This window comes from Aegilops tauschii, chromosome 4 (genome assembly GCF_002575655.3).
Source record: "Aegilops tauschii subsp. strangulata cultivar AL8/78 chromosome 4, Aet v6.0, whole genome shotgun sequence".
NCBI lineage: Eukaryota > Viridiplantae > Streptophyta > Magnoliopsida > Poales > Poaceae > Aegilops > Aegilops tauschii.
Genome location: NC_053038.3, coordinates 484,168,141 through 484,174,225, shown reverse-complemented (window position 1 = coordinate 484,174,225; position 6,085 = coordinate 484,168,141).

Genomic DNA, 6,085 nt, shown 5'->3' with positions numbered 1-6,085 from the left:
TCGTAGGGTTTTTTCTGGTTTTTGCTACTTTTTTATTTATTAATTTTTTTTATATTTTCGAAAAAATATAAATAAATATATTCCAAAAAATATGTACTTCAATTTTTCAAAAAATTAACCTCGAATTGGAAAAATATTAATACAATGTAAAAAAAATAGTGTAATTCAACAAAATTTTGATAGCATTGAATAAAAATTCATGACATCTAAAAATGTTTGTGGGTTTCCGAAGAAGGCGTTCGCCCCACTTTATATATAAATCAAACCACCACAGCCACAAAGTTGAACATAGGTCCACACACACAGAGAGAAGTAGCACAACAAATAGTATAAGAGGGTTCTGCCGAGGGCACAGCTCAACAAGCCCTGAAAATTGAAAAACAAGGTGGTATGACCGCAGCGAGGAGGCTAATCCGGCTCAAGTGGTGGAGGGGGGAAGCGGCGGCGCCAAGCGATGAAATGTTCTTGGGTTTCAAAAATATATATGTTACATTTAAAAAATGTTTAACATTTGTAAAAAATATTTCATATATATACCATAAATGCACATTGTGTATGTAAAAAAATACAAAGTAGACATCAAAACAAATATTTGAAAAAATTGATCATGTGTTTGAAAAATTAAGCGTGTATACAAAATTATTAATCATATATCTGGAAAATGTACAATGTGTTCTAATGTAAACAGGTGTTAAAAATAAATTAAAAATAAAAATAAAAAAGGAAGAAAACCACAAAAAAACAGAAGAAGACAAAACAAATGAAACCGTTGCAAACGGTGAAACCCCGATAAGAAAACTGCAGAGGAAAAACTCAGGCCGCAGCCACAGTAATGGACCGGCCCAGTAGCTGCGAGATGGGGCTCCGGCGGAAATCCAGAGCCCGATTTTACGAGCAGAGGTGCAGGTGCTCGTGTGAAGTCTGAACAAGTGAACAGCTTGCCTGAATCTAAATAGAAAAAAGAACAATAGGAGTACTACATACGCTCATCACGCATGCCTGCCTGCTTAGTTATGCTCAAGTTTTTCTCTACATACGCTCATCACGCACGCCTGAATCTGAATGGGAAAGTGTCGACGTGTAGATTTGGGGAGGGATGGGAATCGTGGTGGGGAATGATCTCGCGTCCGTGAATCGTGGCTATTTTGCGGGAGGAGTTTCCTTTTTTACATGTTTGCAGGAGGAGCTACTCAAGGAGTACGAGCGGACGAACGAAACAATGTCGATACCTACCATCACGACCGCAGTGGAGTTTTGAAGAAGGAAGGTTCAGATACATATTTGTCGATTAGTCAATTGGATTTTCCCTTAAAGCCTTTTATTTGTTTCCTTAAAATCCGTTATTTGTTTACTAAAGCAAATTGCATTGATGAGATGGATCGGTTGATTAGCGTAAACTAGAAAAGTTGGATCTGTGACTTTTTGTACGGTAGGAAAGTGTTAGTTTACAAGGAAATAGTGAAGAAGAAAATAAACCGGTGGAGTGAGGGAAGGGATGAAAAAAAACCAACGAAAACATATGGACGAAAGTGGTGGGACGAAAAAAAACCGCGAAGGCTATTCTACCAACTGAGACATTAGGAGTAGAGATATTTCATATATACTTATATTCATTTTTATTGTTATGATGTCTGTATTAAGGGCCCCAAATTTTAGTCTCGCCCCGGGCCCCCAAAATCTCAGGACCGGCCCTGGCTGGAGCGGCAGACGGAGACGGACAAGGACCCAGCGTCGCCGGTGTCGAGGAAAGCAAGAAGATTGCTTCATGTATCGTCTGTGTGGAGCGGTTCCAGGAGCGAAGCGGTTCGTTAGCGGCATAATTAAAGTCACCCGTGACCAGTTATAAGGTACACAGGGAGTAGTGTTTCTATCGTAGTTTTTTTATGGTTTTTGCTACTTGTTTTATTTATTTATTTTTATATTTGTGAAAAAATTCAAATACATATATTCCAAAAAAATGTACTTCAGTTTTTCAAAAAATTTACCTCAAATTGGAAAAATATTAACACAATGTAAAAAAATGTTAGTGTAATTTTAAAAAATGTTGATACCATTAATTTTTTTGTGACATTTAAAAATGTTCCTGGGTTTCAAGAAATGTATGGTACATTTTAAAAAATGTGTAACATGTATCATATATATATATATATATATATATATGTATAATAATATATTATTCATCATCCAGGGTGCAGAATAATTTATTCTTCACCCGTGGTAATCTTACGATCGTTTGATAAATAAATTACATTTAGAATAGAAATAATTACATTCATATTGATTCATTACGTAAATTTGGCATAAGAAACAAAAAAATAGGTCATAAGACAAGCAAAATTGTATTTTATGTAGGAACGATGAAAACCCGATAAGAAAACTGCAGAGGAAAAACTTGGCGCCACAGCCACATTAATGGACCGGCCCAGTAGCGGCGAGATGGAGCTCCGACGGAAATCCAGGACCCGATTTACGAGCAGACTGTTACTCAAAAGAAAAACGAGCAGAGGTGCTCGTCTGAAGTCTGAACAAATGAACAGATTGTCTGAATCTGAATAGAAAAAAAAAAACAATAGGAGTAGTACTCCTACTTTACGCTCATCACGCACGCCTGCCTGGTTAGTTATATGCTCAAGTTTTTCTCTTCACACAAGAAAAAGCTGGTCAGGTAGCACCAAAAGAATGCGTTAAACATCACTTTTTACAGACCCTCTGGCCTGGCCTGCAGGCTGCAGCCGCGGAAGAAGGAAAAGCTGCAGTTATGTTATGCCTGGCCACGTACTCCCCTGTCGCTGCATCCTAGCAAGCCTATTGATCGATGTGCGTGCAGCGCAGTGCAGTGATGCCGGACACGGTCTGGGCAGCGCGCATGTGAGACTGCTTCGATCGGTGAATCACTGCCATGGCCCGCGCGTTCTGCTTGTGCATCACGACGCCGCAAGGACTGCTCGACTCACGCCGGTTCGACTGTAAAAGGCGATCTGCACCTGCGTGCGATGCAGGTCCAGGCTCCGGCCCATGATTCGCCAATCGATGGTACCGCACTACTCCCGATCGACGCGTCCTGCCGTGTAGGGTAGCGTAGTCCTGTATGCTAGCTAGCCCTCGACACATGCTTCCAAGCTTTAACTAATTCGGAGTTACTCCCTCCATCCGAAAATACTTGTCGAAAGAATGAACGACAAGTATTTCCGGACAGATGGAGTAATAGGTAGGCGAAATCACACGATCGATCGGTACATAGTAAAAGTTTACCCAAATGATAAATGTCACACCTGTCACACGAAGCACTCCAGTTCTAACGGTTTTTACAGTTAAAATTGTCATCTGAAAAGAAAAACCAACCCCCCAAAGAAACTGAAAGTCGCCGTAAAAAAAAGTTGTCATGCTTGACAACTAAAGCTGCCGTCCTCGCGTCACTAAACTTGTCATAAAAAACGTTCGGAGTTGTCATGTGTGGTCCTGCCACACGTCTGGCACTTATCACGGCCCAAAGTTTATTGCTAGTCCCACATCCATCCTGGATTATTGGTCATTTTTCATACTTTGTGCCAAATTCCGATAATAGATTTCGCTAACAAAATGTTGATGTATTTAACAAAAAATTATACCGTTGGATTCAGATTTGAACATAATTTTCAACTGTATTGTTTTTGCTATACATAGTCTACTCCCTCCGTTCCGAATTACTTGTCGCACGTATGGATGTATCTAGATGTATTTTAGTTCTAGATACATCCATTTCAGCGACGAGTAATTTGGGACGGAGGGAGTATGTTTTATTAGTTAAAACCATGCTCAAAATGTGACCCTAAATACGAGTGGGGCTAATAAACCGGGACGAAGGTTATAAGGTTATTAGCACGTACTCGCCGTGTTCTGTACTTCTGTTCCTAGTCAAGCACTCGTTCGCTGGCACAAAACAGCTAGCTAGCTCCATGCATGCGGATCACTGGATTGACTTGTCGCCCAGAGAAAGCGATAACCAGACTACCGGGTTTAGCCGTTTAGGTGTAAAGTATACGTGCTACGCTGTATGTACGATCGTCGTCCCAGTGGCCGGCTCCGTCGTTAACTCCACCTGCACGCAGCAGGTCGATGCGGTTTTCGCTCGTGTATGCAGATCCGGTCGGGTGCCGGTCCAGTCCGGGGAGAGATGAACAGGCGCAAGCCCAACGACCGCACGTACGGCGATCCATCCGTCGGCCCAGCGCGCCGGGCCCCTTGCCAGGACCGTACCGACCGTCCCGGAGCAGAAGAAGACGACCGTGCCGGCGCCGACGCGTATGGACAAGGCGGGATCTTCAACGGCGCGTGGTGCGGCTGCGGACAGAGGACGGGACAATGCGGGAGCTAGGAGACGTACGTTGCCATCGCGACACAAAGCCACAGCCAAGCGATGAGACACCGCCGCCACGGCCAACATTCGTGCGTGCGCCGATCATTTGGCCATGATGAGACGCCGCTACAGCCAACCAGCGTAACCCTGCCCGGTTGCCCGGTCTAGCTCATGTGGTCTAGTGTCGACCAAACGATCTATAGTAGTAGGAGAGTATAACTTTTTTTTGTTTTGAGAAGCAAACGATGTATACGGCTGTGCGCTAGCTATAGCTGCGCCAAGCAAAAGCTAGAGCTGAAAGGTTAATTTCTCGCGTAGAACAGAAAAAAAACCGCGGGATATAACTAGAACGGTACGATCGTTGGTAGTTTCTCTCGCCCCGTTTTTCCACTGCGCCTGGAGAATTTGTCGCTGCCGATCCATGCGGCTTTCGCTCGTGCTGCGCAGATCCGGTCGGGGGCCAGGTCCAGCCCGGAGGGAGACCGGCGCAACGGCTGCTGCGCGTACGGCGATCCAGCCCAGCCGAGCTCCATCGGTCCCGGCCAAAAAACCCGTACCGACGCTCGTCGATCCTCCGACTCCGAGGGAGACGAAGCCCCACCGTGCATGTGCCGGTACCGACGCGTATCGACAAAGGGACAAGGCGCTGCGTACGTACGTACGTGTCTGCCTGGAGTCCAACGCAACGGCATCCGTGCAGGTGCGGACGGAGGACGGGACAACACGGGCGGTCGCCGAGAACTGCCGAGCAGTCGAGCACGAGAGGTCGCGGGGCAAAACGATCGGACCGAGCAGTTGAGCCGCTCACCCGAAGAAGAAGAAGAAGACCGCGAGGACCACAGGCGAGAGCGACGTATACGAGCATGGTTAATAGTATAGCCAACTATCGGCTATATGAAGTTGCCATGTCATATATAGTCGATCTAATAGCCAACACGTATAGTAGCAAGTTATTAAGAAGTACTCTCTCTGTCTCAAAATAAGTGACTCAATTTTGTACTAACTTTGTACTAAAGTTAGTACAAACTTGAGTCACTTATTTTGAGACGGAGGGAATAGTACTTTATTAATACATGACCCATTTTACATCCTCACATTGTATGTTGGAGCCTGTGCTACAGCCGACTGTTAATCTGCAGCCTGCTTCTCTTCTCTCTCCTATTCTCTCTTATCCAACTCAGTAAAAATATAATATTTTAATCCTTACAGCCCGCTGAATGTATCTTATTATACTTGCTCTACGAGCTACACGTACGGGGAGGAGTGGGAGAGCTCTCGAAATCTTCGGGGGATCGGTAATCCACGCGGCTTTGCTCCCCGGGACACACGAAACGGTTAATAATTGAACCTCAGTTTTTTTTCCTGGCTGGCAGCTAAACCTCATTTTTTTTCTTTGCATCGAAATTTGGAGCTTTATTAACGAAATATTATCATAGCAAGTGCAGGGGCAGTAGGAAGTACTAGAGCATGACGCGCGCTTTGCCGCGCCTATTCGTCGGTCGTGGGTTAAGTCCCCTATGTTTATTTTGTATACGGTCTATCCCAATTGGTTGGCTCGCTGTGTGTAATTGTCATTTAGTTGTGCTATATAGTAATGGCGATCATGTTTAAACATTTTTATAAAAGTATCCGTCTAACGAAATTAATGAACAATTATTGTGTGAGCTTCGTTCAATAAGTCCGAGCTTAATTTCTTGCTCAATGGTTATTACAAGGAATATTAGAGAAATGAAAGAATATAATGGTAAA